Source organism: Rousettus aegyptiacus, unplaced genomic scaffold (assembly GCF_014176215.1).
Source record: "Rousettus aegyptiacus isolate mRouAeg1 unplaced genomic scaffold, mRouAeg1.p scaffold_m13_p_9, whole genome shotgun sequence".
Taxonomy (NCBI): Eukaryota; Metazoa; Chordata; class Mammalia; order Chiroptera; family Pteropodidae; genus Rousettus; species Rousettus aegyptiacus.
In genome coordinates this window covers 41,556,289-41,568,312 of record NW_023416312.1, presented here as the reverse complement: position 1 = coordinate 41,568,312, position 12,024 = coordinate 41,556,289, and the positions used below count along the sequence as shown (strand labels likewise).

Sequence of the window (12,024 nt, the reverse complement as noted above, 5' to 3'; positions counted from 1 at the left end):
ATGTCAATTATTTCTCAATAAACCTGGGGAAAAATGAAAGGCACAATGAAGGATGTTTTTACAGGTAATGGGAAGAAAAGAAAGATTCCAATTATTAAAAGCTATAAAGATTTGCCAACTCAGTATGCTTTTTTGATATTCTCCAGGTGGAATTGCCTGTTTATGAAAGAAAGATAATTGAATCCAAGGCCAAATTCATTATTCCCATTAGCGTTGCATCCCTTGTAAGCTTCATAGAGAACAGGCATTAGCTGGGTTGAGAATAATGACACCATCTCCCTTATAACAGTCTTGAAATTATCTTCCTTTTAACTGACCAAGAAGGCCTAGACCTATGGAAAAACCTTCCTATTGCTATAAAACTCCAAATGGAACCATATCTGAGCCACCCCAATTCTTATGAGGCTGGGTGTGAAGGTAATGTGAAAGAGGCTCAAAAAGGTAACACTCATTGAAGTAGTAACTTATCACATTAAAACTACTTATCATTTACTAGGCCCAAAGCCCAAACTTGTTTTCACTGTACTGCCCAGATGAGTGTTCAATAATTCCAAATACTTATGTTTTTGAGAGATGAAGGCAATAACATATGAAGTACCATGTATATAGCTATGTACTGTTTTATCTGTTACTTCATTTGATCCAACGGTCTCATGAGATGAATATAATATCGTTTTACAGATAAGAAAGCTGAAGCTCAGGTTGTTAGCTGTCCAAAGTAATGATAATGATAATTAACATTTTTTAAACACTTGCTATATGCCAAACACTATTCTAAATACTCTGTATGTATTAAATCCTTTAATCCTCACAACTTCTATTTTACAGATGAAGAAATTAGTGACTGGAAGGGCTAAAATTCACACTAAAACATTTAAGTTCTTTCCATTTGCAATGAACCCAGATATGCTCAGATCACATCTACTAAAGAGGATTATTATAAATATATGTAGAGAAATACAGAGGTCAGGACACCATTTGATCATGCAACTAGGCCTCATAGATAACTGGAATCTACCTATTCAGGATACAACAGTAGCTACAGAAGTCTGACAAGAGGTAGGGATTATGAATACTTCTAATAACAGTTCCTCTCAGAACCTGATATCTGTTTCCCTTGCCTCTAATGTAACAGCATTGTGCTGACGTAATGATCACCATTATCAACTTACTCTACCTGTTTCTACTGCTCCAGTAGGCACTCATTATTGCAATAAACAGTCTTTTTCTATTTTCTCCCTCCCTCACCAACAAATCCGAGAGAGGGTCTGATGGGCTCAGCCAGTCATCATCTCATTAATTCCCCTACTGGGTGAAATGCTTATGCTAGACTATGTCATAGCCAATTGAAAAACCCATTATATATGCTCCCAGGGTGGGATGTTCACTTAAGGATAAGGAAGCCCTCAGAAGGGTACAATGAGCCTGGGAAACACCTTAATGTCATGCCCTGTGTGTTGACTCTTAAGCATATATATGGTTATTTTCTGAGTATAGCAGGCTCTTATGTACTTTGGGGTTGAACACAGTTTCAGTGTTTTAACCCTTCTCCACTTGAACAGTCTCTGCTTATTTAATTCAGTACTGGGAGGTAGAGGCTGAGGACTGCAGATAATCAGGGCAAACAGAGCAAGTCTCTCCCATAAGTTATCTGCTGTTTTTTCCCCTGTGGGTGATTCCAAGAGAAATGATCCTAGATCATTTCAAGTCCTTGGGATATTTGCTATTGATTGAGCAATCATTTCATATTTAATGCCTGGAGCTGTGAGCCAGTATGGACAAGCATTTAACTGCCCTGTAGTGCCTTTAGAACTTGTAAATTTTCCACTGAAAGCAGCTCACTGGTATGGAGCAGCACTAGGCTATTCAGGGTTCTCCAGGTGGCCTTCAGAGTACAAACCCCTACAAAAGGTCACTGTTTTTTCTCTGGCCCTCAGGCTACCCCTTCTGGACAGGAGAGGAGGCTCTCACCTAAGGATAAGGAAGCTGTCACCTATGGCTGCAGTGGCAGCCAGTTTCTTTTCTCCCTGTGAATACCCAGAAAGCCATGCTATCTATGAATGTCTGGGCCTCCTACCCCCTCACAGAACAGATGGGGACACTGAGACCCAGAGAAGGGCATGCATGGTAAGTATGCTATATCCATATGGCAAAGAATTTTTTTCTTATTTTCACTATCAAAATCATTATTATTCAATTACTCAAAAAACTTGAATTACTCTAACACCTACTAATTTAGAGAATACTTTCACATGTGAGGGAAGATTTATTTTCACAACCCTAAGGAGAGGAATGGTGCAAGATATTAACCATTTTATTGGTGGATAACTGGAGGCAAAGATATTGTGTGATCTCTCCAAGGTCAAACCCAACCACCTGTGATGCTAAACTTCTATTAGTCTCCCCACTTTCTCTGCTCTAAAGAATGTTGGCACCTATTACCTATATACCACCTAGCAAGCAAATTTTCTTACCTGCTCCCAAAGATGGAAAGAGTATGATGTGAGAAATGGTTCAAAGTCCCTTACACCCACATATCACACATTAAAAACAAAAGAAACAAAACTCTGCCATCAGCCATGATATCTGGCTTTCCACAATTTGACACATTCTTTTGAGTTGCTTCCTTTTATGCAAAGTCCTGGAAATAAATCTTCAGCAGTATCAACCATTTACATATTCAGTGTGAATTTCTGTACCTCGCTCTAGCCAGACATTAGAGAAATAGAAATTAAATCAAAATAGATTTTGAGTAGGGTGAGAGTTAACATGTATATTGCCCTCTGTCTAGAACTAGAATGTTGGAGACTTGGGAAGCCAAGGTTAGGCAATGTGAGGGGAGTACCTGGCAGAGTCACTAAAAGGAGTACCTGGCAGAGTCACTAAAAGGAAAGGTGGAAGCGTATATCAGAAACGAACTTTGCCAACTTCCTATTGAGCTCAGAGTTTGTCACCCCAGAATTGATTACCTCAGTAGCTGTCAGAACTAGAGCACACATTTGCCAGCTTCAGTCTATTTGTCATAACCTCCCTAGTCATACTAAAAAACATCTTCATTTCTCTGATAGTTTTCAGTGAGAAATAATCAGAAACCAACCGTTTTGATGCATTTTACAAGCCTTAACATATGTTTACATATTTATTTGCTCTTTCTATAAATATGTGCCACTTTAATGGTATCTTTTCTAAATTTGAGGGCATGTGAGGAGTGGACAGGAAAGTTCTCATAAAATAGTGCTGGAAAAGAAAAAATTCCCAAGGCTGCCTCTACTCTGGTACAAAAATCGCCTTCAGAGAAACCTCTGATCTGTCCACTGCTTTTGAAAACTCACCTTAAAATTAATGTGATAGTCAGCTTCCTACAAGGATATCTTCCACCCCAGAGTATCTCCACACTGTCAACTAAAGTATCTTAAGTTCTACCATAATAATATACTTGGAGTGTATTAAAGTATCAATACTCTTTTGAAGAGGAACCTTAAACTGCTAAAGCTCAAATGGTGGTTCCCAAAGTGTAATGCTCAAACCAGCAGCATCAGCATCTCCTGGGAATTCGTTACAAATGCAAATTATTTGTCCCACAACAGAACTGAAGAATGGGTGGGGAGAGGCAATCTGTGTTTCAAGAAGCCTACAGGTGATTCTGATATATGCTGAAGTTTGAGAACCATTGCTTTAGGATTTGATTTACCAAATACTTTTTATTTTGCATTGTGGCTTATTATTATAACTTTTTAAACACTTACTACTTGCCACATACTGGCCCATTGTAAGGCTTATATCATTTAATTCTCAGAATAAACACATAGTACTATTACTTTCTCCGTTTTTAAAATTAAAAAAAACTGTATGAGATTAAGTTACTAGTCCAAGCTGGTAAGTGATGGAGTCTATAGTAGATTTCAGGCCTTCTGACTAGACCCGTGATTTTTCACCCTGACTCTACATTAATATCACTAGGGAGCTTTAAAAAATCCCAAAGTTAAGGTCACACCACAGATCAATTACCTCAGAATTCTGGAGGTTGGGCATTTTGGTAACTTTTAAAAGCTCTCCATATGATTTCAACTTAGAGATTCAAGATGGCATAGAATATAGAGGCCGTATACTACACCAAAATTATAGTGACCATACCAAAATTATAACAAAACTACAGAGTCCAAGGTCTGGCTAAACAAAAGCCCTAAAGCTAGGTCACCTCAAATAGTAGGTTACCTCAAAATGGTAGGAGTGGAGACGTCAAACACCCTGGTCCCACAACTGCATGCGACGTTTGAGAATTGGGAGGGCTATTTTGGCTGCAGAGCCCCCTTCCCCACCTGAGGAGCGAGGAGTCTCAGCTGCACCCTGGGCTCCCCATCCCAGGGTTCCAGTACTGGAAAGAGAAGTCCAAACAACCTCTGGCTGTGCAAACCAGTGGAGTTTGTGATTGAGTGAGATGGATGGCTGTGGGAAGCAAAAACTTTTCCTTTTAAAGGGCTCATGCCTGGCCTTACTCACTGACAGATTTGTTCTCTCTGAGCTCAAGTGCTGCTTAAGGGGTGCTAGGGACATATGGGAAGGCACTGAGCTGTCAGGCTTCAGGGCGAGGGCTGGAGGGGCAGCTTTTACATGGACAGAGGTAAAAACAAAAGCTGTTGTTTCTTTGTTTAGCCCTTCCCGCTCCCCACCCAAAGATGCAGGCACCATCAACTTGGATAACACAGGTTGCTCAGCTCAGGGGATTCCCTGAAACTCCACTTCTCCCAACTTGTGGGCCCACCCAAGCCACTTCCAGTGATTTATTCCATACAAATGGGATGTCTTGGATCCTGAGGTGATCTTTTCTAAAATCTCTTAAAGGTTCACAAAACAAAGAAGCAGCATCTGGCCTTGGCATCCCTTGTACCTCTTGCTGAGCAGCCCCAAGTTCTGCACCAGTGGAAGTGGCCTTCGTTTCTCATTTGGCCCCTCGAGACATCTATAAGCCCATCACAGGTGGCACCCATATGTGGATTGCTTGGTGACTCTTATTAGATAGCCTCAGAGGTACACAAACTGCAGTTAAACTTGGCTTGCAGCTGGACTCCTTCTAGATCTATGCCAAGGGGACCCACAGCACACCTACTACATAAAGCCACTCTACTAAGACTGGGAGATTTAGGAGCCCTACCTAATACATAGAAGCAGACTCAGGGAGACAGTTAAAACAGGGAGACAAAGAAGCATGTTCCACATGAAAGAACAGAACAAATTCCAGAAAAAGAATTCACCAAAATGGAGACAAGCAATATACCAGCATTCAAAAACCTGATCATAAGGAAGCTCAAGGAATTTGGGGGAAGAGTAGATGAACTCAATGAGAACTTTAACAAAGATATAAAAAAAAAACATAAAAATGTAGATGGACAACATAATAGGGAGCCAGTCAGAAATGAAGGATACAATATGTAAGATGAAGAGTACATGAGAGGAAATCAACAGCTTGGATGAAACAGAGGATTGAATCAGTGACACAGAGGATGGGGTAGCAGAAGACACCCAATCAAGCAACAAGAAAAAAGAATCCAAAAAAATGAAGACAGTTTAAGAAGCTTCTGGGAGAATGTCAAGCATACCAACATTTGCATCATAGAGATACCAGAAAGAGAAGAGAGAGAGCAAGGAATTGAAAACCTATCTGAAGAAATAATGACAGAAAACTTCCCTAACTTGGTGAAGGAAATAAACATCCAACCCCAGGAAGTTCAGGGAGAAAAGAACTTAGTTACCTATAAGGGAGCTCCCATAAGACTGTCAGCCGATTTCTCAACAGAAACTTTACAGGCCAGAAGGGCTTGGCACAAAATATTCAAAGTGATGAAAACCCAGGACCTACAACAAAGATTATTTACCCAGCAAACTTATCATTTAGAATTGAAGGATAAAGAGCTAAAAGAGTTTATCACCACCAAGCCAGTATTACAGGAAATGTTGGAGGAACTTATTTAAGAAGGAGAAAAAAGTGTGTATCAAAAGTCTAAATAAAGAATGGCAATAACTATATATTTATCAATGGGTACTTCAAATGAAGAAGAATTAAATTCTCCAATCAAAAAATAGGGCAGCTGAATGGATAAGAAAACAAGACTCTAAAGGATGGAGGGAAGATGGTGAACTAAGTAAAAGCCGGGTTTGCCTGCTCACAGGTCCACACTGAAATTACTACCAAATTATAAAATGATCGATGTGGAGAATCACCTGAAGTCCAGCTGATCATAACACATGCATCTGATAATATAAAGAAGGAGCCACATCAAGGCTGGCAGGAGGGTCAAAGTCAAAAATCAGGCTGGACCCGCACCCACAGGTGGTAGAGAAACACTGAGAAGGAGAGTGAAGCTGCAGAGGCTCCTCTGAAGGAGAGAGGGGTCCTAGCCTCATTCAGGGCCTCCCCAGCCCAAGGTCACAGCCCATGGAAGAGTAATTCCCAAAAACTCTGACTGTAAAAAATCATAGGGGATTCTGGCCATCTGAGTGAGACAGAAGGAGACTGAAACCTTAGATGTCCCTTTGAAGGGGCTACCACAGGCTCTCTTACCTGTGGACACTCACCTGGGGCACCAGTGGTGGGTCAGAGGCCCCTGCAAGATTCATATGGGGAAAGACTGCATTACCTGGTGCTAGAATGAGGGCTGAAAAGGCAGCCACCTTTGTGCCTTAGTCTGGGCCCCACGATGGGGTAATCTATAGACTATGCTAGCTTGCCTATGCAGATCTCTCCTACAGGCCAATATAGACGTGTTGGTCTGAGGAGATCAGCCCTCTCCATCCAACCTGCAGATTCCTTGGAGTTTTTGTTTTTGGATGGTTGCCACACACTGCACATTTTCAGGACCAAACATCCCCAGCTGGCAGCCAGTGCTGTGAGTGCACATTTTGGAAAAAGTTTCAGGCAGATCACTGCTATCAACATGAACTTGGGTGGATCTTGGAGATCTGTGGGCCAATCCCAACCAGTAGCTGGTCTTGCAATGATCTGTGACTTTTGTGGGAATGTGCAAATGGGAAGTTGTAACAACACTGTGGCTGTACTGACCTGATGGCCATTGTCTTCCTGAGATCCAGCGCCACCCAACCCACAAATAGCACCAGGCAGCCTATTGACAGTCAACCACCACAGCCCCGCCCCCGCCCCCCGGGTCTCTCAATCCACACAGGCAACAAACATTGGCTAGTACAGTGCGGGCATTGCCGGGAAATCAGTTTCAGGCAGACCTCTGCTGCCTACAAGAGTCACAATATGGTGTGGGAGGTTTGCATACATGTGTGGGACCACCCCAGATGGCAGCTTGTCTCACTGTGATCTGTGTCCATAGTGGGAACATGCAGGCACAGAAGTTGGAGCAAAACTGAATCTGTATTGGCCTGTTGGCCCTTGTCTCCCTGGAATCCCACTTCACCCAAACTACAAAGTGCCTGCAGGTCATTGACAGACAACCTCCCTAGCATTGCTCCTTTCTGGGTGGTGGTGTGCATTCTGTGCAGGCAACAGACCTTGGCTAGCACAGTGAGCGCATTTTGGAGAAAACAGTTGTGGGAAGACCACTGCTACCTGTACGAACTACAATATCTCTTGGGGGGATCACAGGGGTCACTGGGACCGCTCCAGGCAGCAGCTTGTCTCCTTGTGATCTGTGACTACTATGGGAACCTGCAGCCACAGAAATTGCAGAAAACTGAGATTATTGGCCTGATGGCCATTGAGTCCCTGAGATCCTGCCTCATCCATTCCACAAAGTGCCCACAGCATGTTGACAGGCAGCTTGCCCCTGCCTTGGGGTCATGCATTCTGTGCAGTCAACAGATCTCAGCCAGTGATGTCAGCAAAGTTCAGGGAATGCAGTGATGGGAATATCAGTGCTGCCAGCATGAGATACAGTATCACTTGGGAAGATCTCAGGGGTTTTGCGGGCCCATCACAGATAACAATACGTCATACAGAGATACCTAACTTCGGTGGGAGCCCGCAGTCCCAGAGCTGTCATTAAATTCGGTGCTGTGTAGGCCTGATGACCCCATGTCTCACTGAAACAATGCCCACCTAACCCACAAATTACCTGTGGCAAGCCTGCTCCCAGGAAACTCAGTCCCATCCTATGATTTCCTTGGGTCACAAATTCAGTAGCAAACAACAGCACTCACTTCGTGTGGCCCACACAAAGCCCATTCATCTGGGAGAAGCATTCAATGGCGGGTCAAAAACTCATGCCCATGAGCTTCAGTAGTTTTTAAACAGAGCTCAGGTGTGTTGTTGGCCCGATGAGGACAACAGTTGGCCTTACTATGATTGGAAACTTGTACAAGGAGCCACAGAGACAGTGCTGGCATGTAAACTGACACTGCAGTGGCAGGGGGAAATTTACTCAATAGATTCAGGAGACTCCTAGGGTTCTTGCACCATCCGAAATGCATATCACCTAGAGGCTCTCCAAGCTTCAGAGACTTAAGGGCAACTGATAGGCAGTGTCAGACCATGAGAAAAACTAGTACTTCTGTTAAACTGCCTTAGGTCATGGATGGGGGATAACCAGATTGCAGCCTATAGTGTTGTTTCTTCCACCTACCTATATAGATCCAGCATAGGCAGCAACCATCTGTAGATTGCTTTGTAGCTCCCACCAGGTAGACTTGAGCAACCAAAGGCAGCAGCTGACCTTTGCCTACTGAGGAGCAACTCCCAAGGAGCCACAAGACCAACACACCCAGAGGCTAGCGTTAGACCAAAACAGGGCAACTCCTGACTAGTCCCATAAGTGGTACACACAAAGGGTGGTCTTAACAAGTACACAAGCCTGCTAGGGCAAATCTCACTCAGTAGGGTCAGCCCCCATATAGCAACTCTTACCCTATGGGTGCAGCCAGTTCCCACAATTAGTCAACCTGAGTGTTAATCTTATCCACTGATGTACCAACAACAATAATGGCTTGGTGACAACAGAAGATCACACACAACTCACACAAAGATCACATCCAGAGCCCCTGGCATAGGGGGTCAGGGAGAGTGCGCCACTGGGCCACACAGGACACCTTTCACATTAGGCCATCTGGCCAAGGTTGAGAGGTGAAACAAATATTCCTACCATATAATAATGAACATAGAGAAGTTAATAAAAGGAGAAAACAAAGAAACATGCCATGAATGAAACAACAGGAGAAAACTCCAGAAAATAAGCTAAATAAAATGGAGGCAAACGACCTACCAGAGACAATGTTCAAAATAATGGTTATAAGCATCTTCTACAAACTTAAGGGAGAATGGATGAGTACAATGAGAATCTCAACAGAGAGACAGTAAGTGTAAAGAAGGACATAGAAACTATAAAAAAGAACCAGACATAAATGAAGAATACACTGCAAGGTTTCAACAGCAGATTGGTGAGCAATAGATCAAGTCAGCGAACTGGAAGACAAGGTAGTAGAATACACCCAATCAGAACAACAAAAGAAAAGAGAATTTTAAAAAGTGAATTAGTTTAAGAGGCCTCTGGGACAACATGAAGTGTAACAATATCCACATAATAGGAGTACCTGAAGGCAAAGAAAGAGAGCAATGGATTGGGAATCTATTTGAAGAAATAATGACAGAAAACTTCCCAAACCTGGCAAAGGAGTTAGATATACAAGTCCAAGAAGCAAAAGAGTCCCAAACAAGAGAAATTCCAACAGACCCACACCAAGATACATTATAATTACAATGTCAAAGGTGAAAGACAAAGAGAGAATCTTAAAAGAAGAGAAAGGGAGCTAGTGATGTAGAAGTATACCTCCATAAGAATGTTGGCTGTCTTTCAAATGGAAACTTTTCAGACCAGAAGGGATTGGTAAGAAATATTCAAAGTTATGAAAACAAGAATCTACAACCATGAATACTCTACTCAGCAAGGCTTTTGATTAAAATGAAGATGAGATAAAGAGCTACCCAGACAAGGAAAAGCTTAAGGAGTTCATCACCAATGAGCCAGTACTACAAGAAATGTTAAAGGGACTTCTATAAAAAAGGAGTAAAAAATAAAATAATAATAACACATATGAAAAATAAAATGGCAGTAACTATGTACCTATAAATAATCACTTGAAATATAAATGTTTTAATGCTCCAATCAAAAGATAGATAGCCGAATGGATAAGAAAACAAGACCCATGCATAAGCTGTCTACAAGAGACCCACTTCAGATCAAAGGATACTCATGGACTGAAAGTAAAAGGACAGAAAAAGATATTTCATGCAAATGGAAATGAAAAAAAAAATCCTGGGGTAGTGTTGTGAGAGACGCCTGCAGTCCTGGCAGGATGCCTGGTGCTTGGAGCAACAAGGTCATCAGAAGCAGGTGTGGACTTGCACACAAGGGCACATTGCAGGGAGGGCACACACGCCTGACCAATTCTGGAACTTCTTGCTCTAGGGACAAGGACGAGAAAAAGATACTTGAGAAGAAATAGCCGAAAACATGGTGGTGGCCTTGAGGCTGAGTCTGGGAACTGGCTGCAGTTCGTAATTACTAACCTGATAGTAACTAATAATAAATTACAAGGCCAGCTTTGCGAGAGAGAATAAAAAGCCATGGAGACAGGGGTGAAGGATGCTAGCATTGCCATTCCTTGCCACTCCTCCTCTGCCTTATCTATGTTAGTAAAAGCATTTCCAGACTCCAACTCTTCTTCCAAACCGTCTCTGCAACAGGGTAGCAATACTTATATAAGACAAAATAGACTTTGAAACAAAAGCTATAATAAGAGACAAAGATGGTAATAAATCAAGAGGACATAACCCCAGTAAACATATATGCACCCAACATAGGAGCAGCTACATAAGTAAAGCAATTACTGACTGAAATAAAAGGAAAGATCAACAGTAATACACTCATAGTAGGAGATTTTAACATCCTATTGACACTAATGGACATATCCTCTAGAAAAAAATCAACAAGGAAACAAGGGGCCTAAAAGACACACTAGACCAGATGGGTTTAATAGATACTTTCAGAACATTTCACCTCAAAGCAGCAAAATATACGTTCTTCTCAAGTGCACATGGAACATTTTCCAGGATAGACCACATGTTAGGACACAAAACACGTCTCGATAAATTTAAGAAGATTGAAATCATATCAATTGTCTTCTCTGATCACAATGGCATAAAGCTAGAAATCAACTACAAGGAAAAACTGGAAAATACACAAACACATGGAGGCTAAATAACATGCCACTAAACAATGGATGGGTTCACAATGATATCAAGGAAGAAATCAAAAAATACCTAAAGTCTATAGTCATGCCACCGTGAACGTACCTAATCTCATCTGATCTCGCAAGCTAAGCAGGGTTGAACCTGGTTAGTACTTGGATGGGAGACCACCTAGTAATACCAGGTGCTGTAGGTGTAAAAAAAAAAAGATACCTAGAGACAAATGAAAATGAAAACACAATGACTCAAAATCTATGGGACGCAGCAAAAGCAGTCCTAACAGGGAAAGTCATAGCAATATAGACTTAAGAAAGAAGAAAAAACTCAAATAATTTAACCGTACACTTAAAAGAGCTAGAAAAAGAACAAATAAAGTCCAAAATGAATAGAAGGAAAGAAGTAATGAAGATCAGAGCAGAAATAAAGAAAAAAGATTAATGAAACCAAGAGCTGGTTCTTTGAAAGGATAAACAAAATTGACAAATTCATTAAGGAAATAAGAAAGAAAACACAAATAAAATCATAAATAAAAGAGAAGTTATAGCTATAGACTCCACAGAAATACAAAGGATCATAAGAACATACTATGAGCAATTATTCACTGACAAATTGTACAATCTGGAAGACATGGTTGCATTCCTAGAAACATATGATCTCCCAAGACTGAGTCAAGAAGAAACGGAAAATCTGAACCAATCGATTACCACCAATGAAATCAAATCAGTAATCAAAAACACCCCAAAAACAAAAGTCCTGACCAGATGGCTTCATAGGCAAAATTTACCAAAGATTCAAAGAAAAATTAACTCCTTCTCAAA

The 12,024-nt window shown here is 41.5% G+C and overlaps 1 pseudogene; it reads left to right on the top strand.

Moving 5' to 3' along the window:
- The first annotated feature begins 11,283 nt into the window (after positions 1-11,283).
- Positions 11,284-11,402, top strand: LOC118607962 (annotated as a pseudogene).
- The last annotated feature ends 622 nt before the right edge of the window (positions 11,403-12,024 follow it).